This window comes from Scyliorhinus torazame, chromosome 7 (assembly GCF_047496885.1).
Source record: "Scyliorhinus torazame isolate Kashiwa2021f chromosome 7, sScyTor2.1, whole genome shotgun sequence".
Classification (NCBI taxonomy): Eukaryota; Metazoa; Chordata; class Chondrichthyes; order Carcharhiniformes; family Scyliorhinidae; genus Scyliorhinus; species Scyliorhinus torazame.
In genome coordinates this window covers 46,108,888-46,128,675 of record NC_092713.1, presented here as the reverse complement: position 1 = coordinate 46,128,675, position 19,788 = coordinate 46,108,888, and the positions used below count along the sequence as shown (strand labels likewise).

General features: G+C 47.6%; 1 protein-coding gene across 9 annotated transcripts in view; it reads right to left on the bottom strand.

Moving 5' to 3' along the window:
* ptprfa (protein tyrosine phosphatase receptor type Fa) overlaps positions 1–19,171 on the bottom strand; it is a 662,508-nt gene extending 643,337 nt beyond the window's left edge. For 6 of the 9 annotated variants that reach the window (XM_072510632.1, XM_072510637.1, XM_072510639.1 and 3 more), the window contains exon 1: positions 18,738–19,171. The gene's annotated coding sequence lies outside the window, so the exon portion shown is untranslated. The remainder of the gene's footprint in view (positions 1–18,737) is intronic. The other 3 variants (XM_072510638.1, XM_072510642.1, XM_072510634.1) reach the window with 2 other exon arrangements.
* Between the last annotated feature and the right edge of the window lie 617 nt (positions 19,172–19,788).

Below are 19,788 nucleotides of genomic sequence, written 5' to 3'. Positions count from 1 at the left end.
GGAGGAGCAACAGGAGGGTATCCAGCGCTGCCTCAGAGAGATTAAAACGGACCTGCTAGAGCCGATGAAGGCTTCTATTGATAAGCTGCTGGAGACACAGACGGCCCAGGGGGTGGCGATCCGAGAGGCACATCAAAAGATCTCTGACAATGAGGACGAGATCTTAGTCCTGGCGGTAAAGGTGGTGGCGCACAAGGCACTCCACAAGAAATGGCAGGAGCGGTTCGAGGAGATGGAGAATCGGTCGAGGCCAGAATGTTGCCTGGTATGGAGGGCATAAGCTATGAGGAGCGATTGAATAAACTCGGTTTGTTCTCACTGGAACGAAGGAGGTTGAGGGGCGACCTGATAGAGGTATACAAAATTATGAGGGGCATAGACAGAGTGGATAGTCAGAGGCTTTTCCCCAGGGTAGAGGGGTCAATTACTAGGGGGCATAGGTTTAAGGTGAGAGGGGCAAAGTTTAGAGTAGATGTACGAGGCAAGTTTTTTACGCAGAGGGTAGTGGCTGCCTGGTACTCACTACCGGAGGAGGTAGTGGAAGCAGGGACGATAGGGACATTTAAGGGGCATCTTGACAAATATATGAATAGGATGGGAATAGAAGGATACGGACCCAGGAAGTGTAGAAGATTGTAGTTTAGTCGGGCAGTATGGTCGGCACGGGCTTGGAGGGCCGAAGGGCCTGTTCCTGTGCTGTACATTTCTTTGTTCTTTGAGGCGGAAGAATCTGCGGATTCTGGGCCTCCCGGAGGGGCTGGATGGGCCCGACGTGGGGGCCTATGTGGTCACCATGTTACACTCGCTGATGGGAGCGGGGTCCTTCCAGGGGCCCCTGGAGTTGGAAGGGGCCCATAGAGTGTTGGCGAGGAGGCCCAAGGCTAACGAGCCTCCGCGGGCGGTGCTGGTGCGGTTCCATCGGTTTGTCGATCGGGAGTGTGTGCTCAGGTGGGCCAAGGAGAGGAGCAGCAGGTGGGAGAACGCGGAGGTTCGGATATATCAGGACTGGAGTGCGGAGGTGGCGAAGAGGAGGGTCGGGTATAATCGCGCGAAGGCGCTGCTGCACAGGAAGGGGGTGAGGTTTGGCATGTTGCAGCCGGCGCGACTGTGGGTTACCTACAAGGACCGGCACCATTATTTTGAGTCTCTGGAGGAGGCATGGGCCTTTGTTCAGGCCGAGAAGCTGGACACAGACTGAGGGTCGGGATGGGCGATTGGGGACTGTGGTGGATATGTTATGCCTATTTTTGGTTCGGGAGGGGGGGCCTCTGCATTGTTTTGGGTTTCTTTTTCTCTGTGTTTTTCTCTTTCGGGTTGGGGAGGGTGGATGGGGCGGGTTGGGCACTGTTTTGGTTGGTGGCGGGGCCTGGTAGGTGGAGAGCGCGGGATTTTCTTCCCGCGCCGAAGACTGGGGGGGTGGGGCAGCGAGGATTGTTTCCCGCGCTGAGAACGGAGGGGGAGAGCCTGTGAAAGGGGTGCGGGAGAGGAGGGTGTGCCACACAATGGGAGGAGTCGAAGGGGAGGCGGGAGTGGCCGGGGTCAGCAGGAGTCAGCTGACTTGCGGAAGTGCAATGGGGGGGGCGGGGGGGGAGGGGGGGAAGCAAACCAGCTAGGATGGGTCCTAGCCCGGGGGGAGGGGGGGGGGGGGTCGAGTTGCTGCTGCTAAGATCAAGGAGGAGCTGGAGCGAGTGGGGTGGGTCGAGACGGGGGTATGCTGCTGTGGGGAACGGGCCGGGTGTGGGGTGCGGGCGCGTGGCTGGCCGAGGGGTCATGGCTAGTCGGCGGGGGAGGGGAGCGGGTAGCCTCCTGATCCGGCTGATAACCTGGAATGCAAGGGGACTGAATGGGCCGGTTAAGCGGGCCCACGTGTTCGCGCACCTGAAGGGGCTCAAGGCGGATGTGGTTATGCTCCAGGAGACACACCTGAAGGTGGCAGTCCAGGTAAGACTGAGGAAAGGGTGGGTAGGTCAGGTGTTTCACTCGGGGCTAGATGCCAAAAATCGAGGGGTGGCGATCTTGGTGGGAAAGGTGTTATTCGAGGCGTCGAGCATTGTGGCAGATAATGGCGGTAGGTACATAATGGTAAGTGGAAGTTGCAGGGAGAGAGGGTGGTACTGGTCAATGTGTATGCCTCGAACTGGGACGATGCGGGTTTTATGCGGCACATGTTGGGTCGGATCCCAGACTTGGAAGTGGGGGGCCTGATAATGGGGGGAGACTTTAACACGGTGTTGGATCCTGCACTGGATCGCTCCAGGTCGAGGACGGGTAGGAAGCCGGCGGCGGCTAGAGTGTTGAGGGGATTCATGGACCAAATGGGAGGGGTGGACCCTTGGAGATTTGCAAGGCCGGGGGCTAGGGAATTTTCATTCTTCTCACATGTCCATAAGGCTTATTCTCGAATCGACTTTTTCATTTTGAGTAGGGCGCTGATAGGGAGAGTAGAGGATACAGAGTATTCGGCAACAGCTATTTCGGACCACGCCCCGCATTGGGTGGACTTGGAAATGGGGGAGGAGAGGGACCAGCGCCCGCTGTGGCGCTTGGAGGAGGGGCTGTTGGCGGACGAGGAGGTGAGCGAGCGGGTCCGAGGAAGTATAGAGGGGTACTTGGAGACCAACGACAACGGGGAGGTCCGAGTGGGGATGGTATGGAAGGCACTGAAGGCGGTGGCGAGGGGAGAGCTGATCTCCATCAGGGCCCACAAGGAGCGGAGGGAGAGGGAGAGGCTGGTGGGGGAGATGGTGAGGGTAGACAGGAGGTATGCAGAAGAACCCGAGGAAGGATTGTTGAGGAAGAGGCGCAGCCTCCAGGCCGAATTCGACCTGGTGACCACCAGGAAGGCGGAGGTGCAGTGGAGGAAGGCCCAGGGGGCATTCTACGAGTATGGGGAAAAGGCAAGCCGGATGCTGGCGCATCAGTTTCGGAAGCGGGACGCAGCTAGGGAGATCGGGGGAGTTAAGGACAGGGGAGGGAGCGTGGTGCAGAGTGGGGTTGGCATCAATGGGGTCTTCAGGGACTTCTACGAGGAATTGTACCGATCCGAGCCCCCTCGGGAGGAGGGAGGGATGGGCCATTTCCTGGACCAATTGAGGTTTCCAAAAGGTGGAAGAGGGACTGGTGGCGGGACTGAGGGCCCCGATTGGGCTGGAGGAGCTGATCAAAGGGATAGGAAGCATGCAGGCGGGGAAGGCACCGGGGCCAGGCGGGGAAGGCACCAGGGCCAGGCGGTTTCCCGGTCGAGTTCTATAAAAAATATATGGACCTGTTGGGCCCGCTGTTAGTTAGAACCTTCAATGAGACAAGGGAGGGGGGGGGCTTTACCCCAGACGATGTCCCGGGCACTGATCTCCTTGATCCTGAAGCGGGACAAGGATCCCCTGCAATGTGGGTCTTACAGACCGATTTTCTTGCTAAATGTAGATGCCAGGGTGCTGGCGAAGGTCTTAGCCACGAGGATTGAGGATTGTGTGCCGCAGATCATCCATGAAGACCAGACGGGGTTTGTGAAGGGGAGACAGTTGAATGCGAATATGCGGAGGCTTTTGAACGTTATCATGATGCCGGCGAGGGAGGGGGAGGCGGAGATAGTGGTGGCGATGGACGCTGAGAAAGCCTTCGATAGGGTAGAGTGGGGGTACCTGTGGGAGGTGCTGAAGAGGTTCAGGTTTGGAGAGGGGTTTGTCAGGTGGGTTAGGCTGTTGTATGAGGTCCCGATGGCGAGTGTGGCCACAAATAGGAGGAGGTCCGAGTACTTACAGTTGCACCGAGGAACGAGACAGGGGTCCCCCCTGCTCTTCGCACTGGCAATTGAACCCCTGGCTATGGCACTGAGAGAGTCGAGGAACAGGAGGGGGTTGGTGCGGGGTGGGGAGGAGCACAGGGTGTCACTTTATGCGGACAACCTGCTGCTGTATGTGGTGGACCCGGTGGGAGGAATGCCAGAGGTAATGAGGATCCTTGGGGAACTTGGGGACTTTTCGGGGTACATGCTCAATATGGGGAAGAGCGAGCTGTTCGTAGTTCAGCTAGGGGACCAGGAGAGGGGGATTGGCGAGCTCCCACTAAAAAGGGCGGCGAGGAGCTTCAGATATTTGGGGGTCCAGGTGGCCAGGAGCTGGGGGGGGGGGGCCTGCATAGGCTTAACTTTACAAGGCTGGTGGAGCAAATGGAGGAGGAGTTCAAGAGGTGGGACGCGTTGCCGCTGTCCCTGGCGGGTACAAAGAACAAAGAAATGTACAGCACGGGAACAGGCCCTTCGGCCCTCCAAGCCTGTGCCGACCATACTGCCCGACTAAACTACAATCTTCTACACTTCCTGGGTCCGTATCCTTCTATTCCCATCCTATTCATATATTTGTCAAGATGCCCCTTAAATGTCCCTGTCGTCCCTGCTTCCACTACCTCCTCCGGTAGTGAGTTCCAGGCACCCACTACCCTCTGCGTAAAAAACTTGCCTCGTACATCTACTCTAAACCTTGCCCCTCTCACCTTAAACCTATGCCCCCTAGTAATTGACCCCTCTACCCTGGGGAAAAGCCTCTGACAATCCACTCTGTCTATGTCCCTCATAATTTTGTATACCTCTATCAGGTCTCCCCTCAACCTCCTTCGTTCCAGTGAGAACAAACCGAGTTTATTCAATCGCTCCTCATAGCTTATGCCCTCCATACCAGGCAACATTCAGGTAAATCTCTTCTGCACCCTCTCTAAAGCCTCCGCATCCTTCTGGTAGTGTGGCGACCAGAATTGAACACTATACTCCAAGTGTGGCCTAACTAAGGTTCTATACAGCTGCAACATGACTTGCCAATTCTTATACTCAATGCCCCGGCCAATGAAGGCAAGCATGCCGTATGCCTTCTTGACTACCTTCTCCACCTGTGTTGCCCCTTTCAATGACCTGTGGACCTGTACTCCTAGATCTCTTTGACTTTCAATACTCTTGAGGGTTCTACCATTCACTGTATATTCCCTACCTGCATTAGCCCTTCCAAAATGCATTACCTCACATTTGTCCGGATTAAACTCCATCTGCCATCTCTCCGCCCAAGTCTCCAGACAATCTAAATCCTGCTGTATCCTCAGACAGTCCTCATCGCTATCCGCAATTCCACCAACCTTTGTGTCGTCTGCAAACTTACTAAGCAGACCAGTTACATTTTCCTCCAAATCATTTATATATACTACAAAGGTCCCAGCAGTGATCCCTGTGGAACACCACTGGTCACAGCCCTCCAATTAGAAAAGCATCCCTCCATTGCTACCCTCTGCCTTCTATGGCCTAGCCAGTTCTGTATCCACCTTGCCAGTTCACCCCTGATCCCGTGTGACTTCACCTTTTGTACTAGTCTACCATGAGGGACCTTGTCAAAGGCCTTACTGAAGTCCATATAGACAACATCTACTGCCCTACCTGCATCAATCATCTTAGTGACCTCCTCGAAAAACTCTATCAAGTTAGTGAGACACGACCTCCCCTTCACAAAACCGTGCTGCCTCTCACTAATACGTCCATTTGCTTCCAAATGGGAGTAGATCCTGTCTCGAAGAATTCTCTCCAGTAATTTCCCTACCACTGAAGTAAGGCTCACCGGCCTGTAGTTCCCGGGATTATCCTTGCTACCCTTCTTAAACAGAGGAACAACATTGGCTATTCTCCAGTCCTCCGGGACATCCCCTGAAGACAGCGAGGATCCAAAGATTTCTGTCAAGGCCTCAGCAATTTCCTCTCCAGCCTCCTTCAGTATTCTGGGGTAGATCCCATCAGGCCCTGGGGACTTATCTACCTTAATATCTTTTAAGACACCCAACACCTCGTCTTTTTGGATCACAATGTGACCCAGGCTATCTACACCCCCTTCTCCAGACTCAACATCTACCAATTCCTTCTCTTTGGTGAATACTGATGCAAAGTATTCATTTAGTACCTCGCCCATTTCCTCTGGCTCCACACATAGATTCCCTTGCCTATCCTTCAGTGGGCCAACCCTTTCCCTGGCTACCCTCTTGCTTTTTATGTCCGTGTAAAAAGCCTTGGGATTTTCCTTAACCCTATTTGCCAATGACTTTTCATGACCCCTTCTAGCCCTCCTGACTCCTTGCTTAAGTTCCTTCCTACTTTCCTTATATGCCACACAGGCTTCGTCTGTTCCCAGCCTTTTAGCCCTGACAAATGCCTCCTTTTTCTTTTTGACGAGGCCTACAATATCACTCGTCATCCAAGGTTCCCGAAAATTGCCGTATTTATCTTTCTTCCTCACAGGAACATGCCTGTCCTGTATTCCTTTCAACTGACACTTGAAAGCCTCCCACATGTCAGATGTTGATTTGCCCTCAAACATCCGCCCCCAATCTAGGTTCTGCAGTTCCCGCCTAATATTGTTATAATTAGCCTTCCCCCAATTTAGCACATTCATCCTCGGACCACTCTTATCCTTGTCCACCAGTACTTTAAAACTTACTGAATTGTGGTCACTGTTACCGAAATGCTCCCCTACTGAAACATCTACCACCTGGCCGGGCTCATTCCCCAATACCAGGTCCAGTACCGCCCCTTCCCTAGTTGGACTGTTCACATATTGTTTTAAGAAGCCCTCCTGGATGCTCCTTACAAACTCCGCCCCGTCTAAGCCCCTGGCACTAAGTGAGTCCCAGTCAATATTGGGGAAGTTGTAGTCTCCCATCACCACAACCCTGTTGTTTTTACTCTTTTCCAAAATCTGTCTACCTATCTGCTCCTCTATCTCCCGCTGGCTGTTGGGAGGCCTGTAGTATACCCCCAACATTGTGACTGCACCCTTCTTATTCCTGATCGCTACCCATATAGCCTCACTGCCCTCTGAGGTGTCCTCTCGCAGTATAGCTGTGATATTCTCCCGAACAAGTAGCGCAACTCCGCCTCCCCTTTTACATCCCCCTCTATCCCACCTGAAACATCTAAATCCTGGAACGTTTAGCTGCCAATCCTGCCCTTCCCTCAACCAGGTCTCTGTAATGGCAACAACATCATAGTTCCAAGTAGTAATCCAAGCTCTAAGTTCATCTGCCTTACCCGTAATGCTCCTTGCATTAAAACATATGCACTTCAGGCCACCAGACCCGCTGTGTTCAGCAACTTCTCCCCGTCTGCTCTGCCTCAGAGCCACACTGTCCCTATTCCCTAGTTCTCCCTCAATGCTCTCACCTTCTGACCTATTGCTCCCGTGCCCACCCCCCTGCCATACTAGTTTAAACCCTCCCGTGTGACACTAGCAAACCTCGCGGCCAGGATATTTATGCCTCTCCGGTTTAGATGCAACCCGTCCATCTTATACAGGTCACACCTGCCCCGGAAGAGCTCCCAGTGGTCCAGATAACGGAAACCCTCCCTCCTACACCAGCTGTTTAGCCACGTGTTTGTCTGCTCTATCTTCCTATTTCTCGCCTCACTGGCACGTGGCACAGGGAGTAATCCCGAGATTACAACCTTCGAGGTCCTGTCTTTTAACTTTCTGCCTAGCTCCCTGAACTCCTGCTGCAGGACCTCATGCCCCTTCCTGCCTATGTCGTTAGTACCAATATGTACAACGACCTCTGCCTGTTTGCCCTCCCCCTTCAGGATTCCCTCTACCCGTTCGGAGACATCCTGGGCACAGGGTGCAGTCAATCAAAATGACGGTGCTCCCAAGGTTTTTGTTCCTGTTCCAGTGCTTCCCCGTGTTTATCCCGAAGGCTTTTTTCAGGCGGGTTAACAGGAGTATAATGGGGTTTGTGTGGGCGCGAGGGACTCCGAGGGTGAGAAGGGTGTTCCTGGAGCGGAATAGAGATATGGGTGGGCTGGCGCTGCCCAACTTCTGTGGGTACTACTGGGCCGCCAATGCGACAATGGTGCGCAAGTGGGTGATGGAGGGGGAGGGGGCTGCATGGAAGAGGCTGGAGACGGCATCCTGTGTGGGTAAGAGTCTGGGGGCACTGGCAACGGCGCCGCTCCCTCCAAGGAGGTATACCACGAGCCCGCTGGTGGTGGCGGCCCTCAAAATCTGGGGGCAGTGGAGGCAGCATAGGGGGGGGAAGTTAGGGCCTCGGCGTGGAACCCATTACGGGGGAACCACCGGTTCGCCCCAGGAAGAACAGGTGGAGGATTTTCGGGGTGGCACAGGGCAGGGATACGAAAGTAGGGGGACCTGTTTGTGGACGGGAAGTTCGCGAGCTTGGGTGAGCTGGAGAAGTATGGGCTCCCCCCGGGGAACACCTTCAGGTACTTACAGGTAAGGGCGTTTGCCAGACGGCAGGTGGTGGAATTCCCACGGCTACTGCCACACACAGTACAGGACAGGGTGCTCTCGGGGGGGTGGGTGGGAGTGGGGTAGATCTCGGAAACTTACCAGGTAATGCAGGAGGAGGAGGAGGCCTCGGTGGTGGAGTTGAAAGGTAAGTGGGAGGAGGAGTTGGGAGAGGAGATCGAAGAGGGGACGTGGGCAGATGCCCTGGGGAGGGTGAACTCTTCCTCTTTGTGCGCGAGGCTCAGCCTCATACAGTTTAAGGTGCTGCACAGGGCACACATGACCGGGACAAGGATGAGCAGGTTCTTTGGGGGTGAGGACAGGTGTGTTAGGTACTCAGGGAGCCCAGCAAATCACACCCATATGTTCTGGGCATGCCCAACGCTGGAGGAATTTTGGAAGGGCGTAGCGAGGACGGTGTCGAGGGTGGTAGGATCCAGAGTCAAACCGGGCTGGGGGCTCGCAATATCTGGGGTGGCAGAGGAGCCGAGAGTGCAGGAGGCGAAAGAGGCTGGAATTCTAGCCTTTGCGTCCCTGGTAGCCCGGCGAAGGATTCTCCTTCAGTGGAAAGATACGAGGCCCCAAGCGTGGAATCCTGGATCAGCGATATGGCAGGGTTCATTAAATTGGAGAGGGAGAAATTCGCCTTGAGAGGGTCGGTACAAGGGTTCTTTAGGCGGTGGCAACCGTTCTTAGACTTTCTGGCAGAACGATAGACATTGGTCAATGGCAGCAGCAGCTTGGGGGGTGGGTTTACTTTATTTTTGTGTTATTTACACTGGAAGGGTCTGAGGGGGTGTATACACCTGTTGTCTTAAGTTGGGGTGTTAATGTTAATTTATTATTTAGGCACGGGGGGGGGGGGTTGCTTTTTTAGATTGTGTTTTGTACTTAACCCTGTTGGGTTCTTTTTTCTTTCTCATTTTGTTATTGATATTTTATGAAAACCTTTAATAAAATTTTTTTTTTTTTTTAAAGTTACATTTCTGTATGGGCTGTTCATCAGAGATCCTGGAGCTCACGTCACCACTGCTTTGTCCTGTTGTGGACTCTCCTGCACAGCTCACACCACCACTGCTGTCCTGCTGTGGAATCTCCTGAGCCACTTTCTCCAGCAGATTTAATTGCGAGATCCTGGCCTGTGTGTGTCTCTGGCCCTCACTTCCTTATGATCAATTTTTAAATCTTAGTCGTTACTGGTTTGCTGCTGACAAAATGGAGGAATCGCAATCGCAGCCAGAGCACGTTATGTCAGTTTTTGGGGTGCATGGCCTGTTTGTTTCAGGCAGGAAGACTGCACTGAATTTTTAAAAATCTTTTCCTGGGTCAACTGCGCTGATGTCAGGAGGAGACGGTGTTTCTTGCTGGACTCCAGGCATGCGCACTAATGAACGAGCACGCATGCAGTCCGCATTCTGAAAACCGGGTCGTTTTTAATGCCAGTCGCAGCCGGCAATTTTAAAAGCCGGCTGCTGCGGACGTTGTGCATTAATTCCCGCGATCTAGAACGCCGCAACCCTCCTGCGACCCACCCGGGGTCGCGACCCAAACTTTGGAAATGACTGGTTCAGATTCAAAGAGGTTCTGGTAGACCAGATAACTTTGAAATCATGGAAATCTCTTACAGAAAAAGGTTGGAGACCTGAAGGTCCTTTTCTGAAGGAGATGTGATAGTTTCATGTATCCAGTTTTGAATGTTACCTTCAATACCACAGATTTGATTTCCAACCTGTGGTCTTCGTAGAGTGTAATAGCTGGCCACAAATGGCCTCAGCTACAGCAAGTATTCCATGGGCTAGTAGTGGATGTCTGTGAATGTCTGATAAAACCACAATCAGCAATACATAATAAACTTGAAATAAACAAAACACAACACAAATAATTCAAATTATGTGGAAAAGAAACAAAAGGAGAACAAGGTTTTGTTTATTCAGATTGCTGCAAAATAAAGCTATAAAAACACATTCCCAAGATGCAGTCAGAATATTTTGAGATGGATATCCTCTATGCTCATTCACATTAATTTTGTTTTATCCTTTAAAATGACCAGGTTGGCCGTGCTATTTTATTCCTGCTCAGGGGACATTTGTCCCATTAATGGGCAGTTTCTCTATACCAGCCCCCTTCTTCCTACACAGCCAGTGATCACTCTCTGGATGGCGGGAGTGCTGGTCGGCACAATCTTCCTCACGGTGTTCTACTTCACTGTTGTAGTCATAGCAATTGGGCGCTTTGGAAGGTCCCAGGCAATCCAGCACAGTGATCAGGGTTGAAACCACCAGGCTCCTGGGTCAAGTGAGAGGGCTGCTCCTCCACCAACACTACCACAATCACGGAACATACAGAGCCCTCGGTGTGGATCTAGAAAGACATGTTGCTGGGAAGAGCATGTTCCAAGATGTGTGAATGGGGGGTTGATAGTTGGTAGGGTCCAAAAACTAAACTGACAGTTCTAGAAAATAAGGAAACAGCTGTTTCATTAATTCACCCAGCCAGTTACGGGAAAAATAATCTTTTGCACCAGTTTCCGGAGTAGGTCGTACTTCAAGCGAATAAACGGGTAGTAATTTGTTTAACTACTTAATAATGAAACTCCCTAATATTGGATATAGCTTTAATTACAATTCATTGACAAAAATGAGAGAACACATGACTTTACTTTGAAGGTGGAGGACAAGAGATTAAATGGCAGAAGAACTTGTTGTGCAGGGCTGAAGGGAGTGGTGATGAGTTTGAAGGTAGAGGACAAGAGATTAAATGGCAGAAGAACTTGTTATGCAGGGCTGAAGGGAGTGGTGATGAGTTAAGAAACAAAGAAACAAAAGATATGCATACAGCAGGCGTGCTGTCTGAAAGTAAAAATAAAATATGGAGGGATCAAAACAGAGACAGAGATTATGGACTGAAATTGTAGTTAGATACAACTTCTAGTTCCCTTTATAAAATAAAGGAAACTACCTAATATTGGATATAGCTTTGACAAAGAGTCATCAGACTCGAAACGTTAGCTCTTTTCTCTCCCTACAGATGCTGCCAGACTTGCTGAGATTTTCCAGCATTTTCTCTTTCGTTCTGGTTCCTTTGTTTCTGTTCTTGCCCCATCACAACACCCTTTGGCCTTAAACAACTGTCATTCAGTCTTTCCTGTCCTCCACGCTATCTCAGATGTACTTTATTTTCTCCCCCACCTCCCCTTGCTCAAATCCTATTACATTTCTAACTTTTCCCAACTCATATTAAAGGTCATTGACCTGAAATATTAACTCTCTCGCCACAGATGCTGCTAGACCTGCTGAGTATTTTCTGCATTTGCTGCATTTTTTTTATGTGGCTTAGCTCTTGTCAGTTTTGTTTGACTCTTAAAATAAAAACAAAATACTGTGGATACTGAAGATCTGAAATAGAAACAGAAAGTGCTGGAAAACCCAGCAGATCAGGCAACATCTGGAAAGAAAAAATGTGTTCACGCTTTGAGGCTAATATGACTCTTGTAGTCATATTGAACTCAAAACTTGTTTTTCTCCCTCCACAGATGCTACTACAGATGCTGCTTTTTGCCAGCAATTTGTTCTTCTTTCACAGATGCTGCCAGAGATGCTGTGTATTGCCAGCACTTGGTTCTTATTTATTTGATTCTTTTTGGTTTATTTATATATAAAATGCATACCCATTCATTAGCATTAGATGTTTTAGGAAGAAGTGAACTGCCAGTAACAGTCAATTGCTAAGAGAATGGGATGTCAGACACTAAACCAGTTACTTTGTTCTTGTACTTTCAAGCTTCTTTTAAATATATATAAAATTTAAAATTTCATTTTTGAATACCAGGAGGACATTGCATCATATTAATGTGCCACAAAAAAAGTCTGGGAATTTGCAGTCAGTGCTCACAACTGACCTCAAAAGAAAGTTGTGGGCCAATGCCAATTTCATTCTGATGCCATCTGTAAGTGGTCTCGGATATCCATAAACGGTGAAGTCACCAAACAAGTGGAACAGCCAATCATGCTGATGTATTCTTACAGCCAGTAAACCAGGAAGTTTTTTTAAAAACTGATCATTCACTTTTGAATAAATTTTAGAGAGAAAAATAAAGATAGGCCGATACATATGGATTTACGGTAAAAGCCTTAAATATCAAACTTTTATTTTAAAGTTTTTAAAATCTATTTTCACCATGGAATGGAGGAATGACAATCCAAGCTTACTCCATAAATGTTGTTCAGCAGTAATTATACTTAAAACACCATTAAAAACTAAGTTGCACCTCATTCAAGAATTCTCAACTTTTTCAATGGGCTTTGCAACCAGAATAGTGCATGAAATATTCAGGTTCATGTCAAATCATATTATTTGCTGATTGCATCTGTGAAGGCTGCAACAGCACACCCTATGGATGAGCAGGGTATCACAGGCAGCAAGTTCTGATCTCCGTTTTTAACTGTACATGTGCAGACATGTTCATCAATTTTACACTATAATAGCAGCATACGCTGACATTCTCTCATTTCAACTTTCCAAAATTTTGGACCCTTTGACTCTATAGAAGATTATTTATTCAAGTCTTGGGAAGACAGCACAGTGCATTCTGTTGCATTTGGTCTTCTTTAACCCGATGATAAATTTTCAGATTAATATATCAATACGTGAGTGAGTCATAGATTATAACCATTCCAAGAAAACAGTTTAGCATCAAAAGTTTCTCTGGAAATGGATGTGATATTCTGTGAAAGAGGCGCCAGATTGATTTAATCTGCTTTCCTGTTTTCCCAAATTCAGATGTAAACCAAATCCAATGCAGGTGAGGAAAGAAAGTCTTCATTGCAGTAGGAATATCTGCATTTTAAGCTATGATTAATTACACATACAAAAGTATATTTCAAGCAGGCTAAGGGGAAAATTGAGTAGCACAAAACATAGGCATTCTTTTGCAGGCTTATATAGCAACTAAGGTTCTTTTAGATAGTACAATGATATGGAAAATCAAATGCACAAATTTGACACAGTAAACTAAGAGTACTCAATTACTATGACTGAAGTCAACCTTTTTAAAATTTAAAGTACCCAATTATTTTTTTCCATTTAAGGGGCAATTTAGTGTGGCCAATTCACCTAACCTGCACATCTTTGGGTTGTGGGATGAAACCCAGAGACACGGTGAGAATGTGCAAACTCCACACAGACAGTGACCCGGGGCCGGGATCGAACCTGGGTCCTCAGCGCCATAGGCAGCAGTGCTAACCACTGCGCCACCATGCCACCCTAACTGGAGGTCGACTTTAACAAATATTTTATGTCCAACTTCATTGTAGACTGAAGTCTGTTCATAAGAAAACCATCTAAATTATACCAAAATGTTATTAAAAATGCTGTTCATCAATTCTGGCTCATTCCTCATCAGGATTCAACTCTAATTAATTCCACCTACTCTCAGTCTGAGGAGTCAGTATGGAAGACATCATCTAGTACAGCTCATTGTGGAAGTTGGTTGCAAAACTAATTCCATGTTAGATATAGAATTATCGCACCATAAAAAGTAGTACAAAAGCAAAACAAAAGCAAAATATTGCAGATGCTGGAAATCTGAAATAAAACAGAAAATGCTAGAAATATGCAACAGGTCAAACAGCAACTGTGGAGAGAAATAGTTAACCTTTCTGAACTGAAAGGTCCTGCTTAACTTAATCTTTCAGTTTTAAAAACATTAATGCTGTTTCTGTCTACAAGATGCTGGTCTGAACTGTAGGGTATTTCCAACAAGAAAAATACCCTGGCCTAGAGAAGCACAAATTTTAAAAGACCACCAACTGAATTTACAAAAGGTTTACATTAAATTTTTGAGCATTCAGCCAAAAGTATGAAGCTTTAGTACAAATTGCAATATTGAATTCTAAAGCACTTCAACACTGGAAAAATAATCCCAAGGTGCAATAAGACAAGAATTGACCCAAATCAAAGCAGAAGATGTTAAGATGGTTAGCTAAAAGTATGGTCAGAGAGATAGGGTTGAGTGCTTAAAGGAGAACCAAACGTGTGTGTCTGATGTTCTCCCCAAGCTAATTCAACAACTACATTAGGACTGGAGAACCACAGATCTGAGATGTTCTATACCAGATCGAGAGATTGGTTGGGATACATCCCTTTTCTGTTGTGCACTGGACTGGATCCTTGGCTGCATCTCTACAAACATAACCAGCCTGGTTTTGAGCCTGGACCACACAGTTCACATGCCCTCCTCAGTCAGGGCATGAGTGATCTCAGAGGTGCATTGGGGAACTTGCAAGGCGAGGTAGCCACATTTGGGTTGCTGATTGAATTGGGTAAAACAAAGTCCAGGGAGTTGGCACATATGCTGCCATTCAAGACATTCAAGTTGGGAAACAAAACATGAAGGAAGCAAATGACTATCTACCTAGGTGGCAAACCATCATCAAATGATTGTAGCAGCTCACACATACAAAATTAAAGTGGCTTAGGCTTAGCGGTTTCAACAATGAAGAACCTGGACAGGATCTGGAGTCAAAAGGGGAATATCCCTCTGAAAGCACATCCTTCCATGTATCTGTATATGGACAACAAGTAAGAAAGTGGAAGAATTTACCAGGGGTGAATTCTCAGAATGAGATAGTCTGAATATGTCTGCAATGCAAATGGAACAAGAATCAAACTTGAGAAAATTGAGGGCATCATTATTCTTCACTGCCAGAATTCTTTGGTTACTTTTCCTGTCTGGGAGACAAAGGTTCCCACAAGCTGGATATTGTCACTGGCCTACTGCTCCAAATTGGAGGTGGCCACCGAGGTTGTCCTCACTTAACCCACAAGTGTCAAATCAACAATGATGCTTTGGGTGAATTCACACAGTTGGAGCATGGACTGTTGACAGAACAAAACTCTTGTGGTCTAAGCACAGCTGCTCTCTTAAAGGAGAAAAGGGGGTGGAGGATCCATGAGAGGTTGGAGGAATGCAGATTTATTGGGTCTTTTGAGCTGGAGAAAGAAAGCATGTGTTTTTGGGAATGGGGCCCATTGTAGGTCAACAAACACACAAATGTGCATGTGAGTCTTGGTGCAGCCTCAGATACAAACAGGAAAGCTTGGGTGAGCTGAAGTATCTGGAAGGTGGAAGGCCCACCAGGAAAGCACTTAACTAGTTGAGTCTGGAGGTGGCAAAGGCATGGATGAGGGTTTTGGCAGATGAGCTGAAGCAGAGGTGGTGAAGGCCTTTGTTCATATGCAATAGTGTGTGAGATGGAACGATTGAGGGTCAGAAACTTGGTTCAGGATTAAATCAGTTGCCATGGTTGCCAGGAGTCTGGTTCAACCAGAAACCGCAGCTGTGGAGGAATTGGTCACAAGGGTTATAGGCAGTGCGGAGGCCAACGGCTATGGCTGCCATCAACCCAAAATTTAGCTGCTAGTCAATATTAATTGATCTCTAAAACTGGATAAAAATTATTCACTGTGGGAAATTAAATTAAGATGTAACAATAGATATGCAATGGTGAACATCTGATCCACAAGAAAAATACAGAAATAAATAAAAGACACAAAGTTAGTGATAAAGGCTCTAATACTGACACGGTGCTTTGTATCCCAGCTCAAGTCTGGAAAGTAATTAACAGTAGTTATTTTACATGAAAAAAGTTATAAGACCAGAGAGATTTAACAGCATGCTGCAGAAAAATGATCCACTACTCCCATATAAGTGTTGTCGTTCATGAGTTATTCTAGATACTGCAAAATGTGCCATCAAGTGGGAAAAAAATTACTTTAGTAGAATTCAGGAGTAAAAAGTCTTAAATCAGATTATTTGTACACTGATCTTCTTGGGTATTAACAGACCTGCATAATTCAGACTTTTAATATATACTTTCCGACATGTTTTACATTTCACAAACGTGGAAGAGTAGATTTTAACCAATACAGCATTTTTTTTAGGTGGGTGGAAAAGTATGTAATGTGCAATTTGCACTCTAGAACTAAAGACACATTATTATGATGAATTCCTCCTACTATAGCCAACAATATAATTTACAACTGCCATGCCAAATGAGAACATAGTAATCTTGTAGGGCTAATTGTGAATGAGATTACACACTTTGACAAAACAAAAAGCCCAGAAAAATATTTTAAAAGTAACAAAAAAAAAATACACCATCAAATTCTGAAGAACCATTGCTTTGGAGTTATTTTATTCAGCACAAATCAATTGCTGTACTTAGCAAGTTTGATACAAGTCAAACATAATTGCAATGAGTTGAGAACAAGATGGCTTCCATGATAAAGATCTAAAACAAAAAACAGACTTTCATGAATCAATTCTTACCACTCCAAAAAATGTTTAATAGGTTTGTATAAAAATTGTAAGGTATGGTTAATTTTACCGTATGAGAAGGCTTTCAGAATGAAAAGGTTTGCAGGGAAATTATAACGCCCAACATTTTATGCCTGTTACGATGTTGAGTTACGTCTAATGTGGGCATTTCTTTGAAAAGTTAATTTTATTGGTAAATACCGAAAAATGAAATGCTGCAGCATCTACGAATAGATGTAATCTAAACAGAACAATCCATGCATTTCCACCAGATACCCTTTTGAACCAGTTGCTCATTCTCACACCAAGCTCGGTTAGAAATCAGAACCAGAGTACAGTATTGCTGCACAATATCGCCATGCTCCTCAGATTGAATGGATAGAAAACTCAAGGCTTTCGTGTTTACCTTTTCCTAAGATCTTGCAACTCTCGAGCGCACGTGAATGACAAAACAAAAACCTAAATACGCAAATGAATCGCCGGCTGGACGACGTTAAATTCCCACGGAGGACGTTTTCGTGTTTTAATTAAAAAAAACACAAAAACCGCATTTACAAACCAAACCAACCCGCCTAAAGTCGCTCTTCACGACAAATCTGAATTAACCTTTGGGCGGCGGGATAAAATTACACGCTGAGCTTTTGAAGAGGATCAAGTCTCCGAGTAAGGAGCGTCTCCAGCCGATCAGATACATTGATCCTAATTGCACAACCTCGTCTATCAAGCTCAGTCACAACCTCTGGGGATTCGACTGAGGAACCGACGCCACCATTTCAAACACGCACACAATTCATGAGACAAACGAGAAAAAGAAAATCAAGTCCAAAACAAATCTATAATTTAAAAACACATATATATGGGACTGAAGAAAAATATACCTCAAAAAGATCGGGGCTAAATGCGGCATCAAAACCGTAGGTCATGGCAAATTCTAATAGAAAAATCAAAAACCTAATACACCAGTATATAATACACTTTCTAAATATAAAATCAAACCCAATCTGAGATACGAAATAGAGCAGCGGTGTTAAACCTTGGCTAATTTGTGCTGTTTAAGCGAATATGTTTAACGATTTTTAAATTCCTAATCGAAGGCTGTCCCAGAAAAACAAAGCCCAGTAACATTAAGTTTAATTATTGTTGCTGCCCTCGCTGGCAGACGCTGAACGCTTTCCTTCACCGTTTTTCCAATGCCCCCCTTTCCTCAAACTCAATGAAAACACCTAACACAGCGAGGAAAGAGCCTCTTGGATGGTGGAAATGGATTTGGTGAACGAGCGGCACACTTTCCATCCCAATAAATAAGGACCCGGTGGCTCTACCCCTTGTTTATCGTAGTGGCGTCTGAAGGCTGGATCGTAATATTTTTCTCTATCTTTTTAAAATTCAAATGCGAGCTGGCCGTACCGGGGGGGGGGGGGGGATCAAAATAATATAAGCCTACTTGCTTCAACGGGCGGATAGTGAAGATCGGGGGGGGGGGGGGGGTGTAAAATCGCATTTAAAACGGGCCAGTCTGCCGGTTGTTAACCTCATCTTGTTGGAGCAACCCCCCCCCCCCCCCCCCCCCCCCACCCACCACCACCACAAACCAACAAATAAAAGAGACGGAGAGACGGTACACGCCAGTAGGTTAACATTTGGCTATTCGCTAACGGCACGATTCCCTCCCTCGCTCCCGGACTCTCTTTGTATTTCCCATTTTAAGTTTACGACCGAATTTCCAATCGCCGATTCGGTTTCTCTCGCTTTCAACAGGCGGCGGAGTTTGGTTTCGGTGGTTGGTTTGGTGGGGGGGGTCGACTTTTTCCACACACAAAAAAAAGCCCTTGGAATTATTTTTTTTAAGTGTTTAAATTTGAGAGCGATCGGGGTGGGGTGGAAATCACACATCGAGCAAACAAGCTGCTCCGTTTCTCACGACACTTGTGATATTTTATATATCTATATATTTTTTTTTAAACACACTCAATCTCTTCAACAGGCGGCCAGCCGAGCTGCAGACAGACCGGAGCCGGGGCTTCACCTGCGGTTTTGCGGATTCAACAACACACTCCACACGGGGGGGGGGGTCACTAAACTCCGAGTCAAACTCTACCAATTTCAAACAGAATCCCTCCCGCAAGATGTTTTGTTGGTGCTGCCGCTCTACTCACCGCACACGGCCGTCTCAAGTCTCCCTCAGCTCCATGCATACCGTCCAGCTGCCCGCCTCACGGTGCCCAGTAACTCAAGAGCCCGGCCACCTTCCAGCCGGCTTCCCTCTCACCTCTCCACTCGCTCGGACCGCACCCAAAGATAAAACTCTCCTCTACCTTCCAACTTTATTTATTTAATTTTAGCGTAGGTTTTTTTTTCCCCTCTCTCTTTTCCTTCCCACCTCGCTCTTTCTTCTTCTTCTCCTTCCTTCGTTCTCTCTCACATACACACAACCACTTCTCCGGTGCGGGACTCGATCTCACCCCAGCCGCGTCTCTTTCACTCCCGATCGCTACTTAACACACTTTCCACGGACGCCAAAGCCAAACCGTCGCCTGGCACCGAGTCCGCCCGAACGCCTTCGGCAAACTTCGGCATCGCCCGCTGATGGCGTCATCGGGACCGAAATGCGCTCGCGGGGCTGGGGGTGGCTGGCCGGGGGTTGGGGGTTGGGGGGTGGGGGCGTTCCGAGAGCTCCCGCCCCTCCCCCGAAAGGTTGACTCGCAACAATGCTGCTATTGTGACGTCGCCGGGCTGGGATACCTCTCGGGGACGCGAAATAGACCGAAAATTCCCAAAGCGCAGGGTGAACCCAGGAAAATCCAAAATACACAGTGGGACTGAGTCTATTCGCGGTGCGATGGATACGTGGGCTATAAATATACTGCCAATGCAGAGGGGAACGGGACATTGTAAACTGTGGTGCTGCTTTGCCGGGTGCTAAAGTGCGGTTCAGCATTCATTTTTTAAAAATTTTAAATGCTCATCTGCAGTTTTAGAATGCAGCCTTTAAAACCTATTAGTCAAAGAATGCAAGTCCAGCGAAGTAAAATAAAGTCGGGCCGGAAAATCTGGCGAGTGCGGCACAATGCTATTGCATAACTTGTAAACCTTCACCCATCCCCGAGGGAAAGTAAACTGAAGTTAAATAGCACACCACTGAGCCGGGCCAGGCAGCTGCCCGCACGAACTCTCATGTGGACGCAATAAACTCGGAGACTTTCAGCC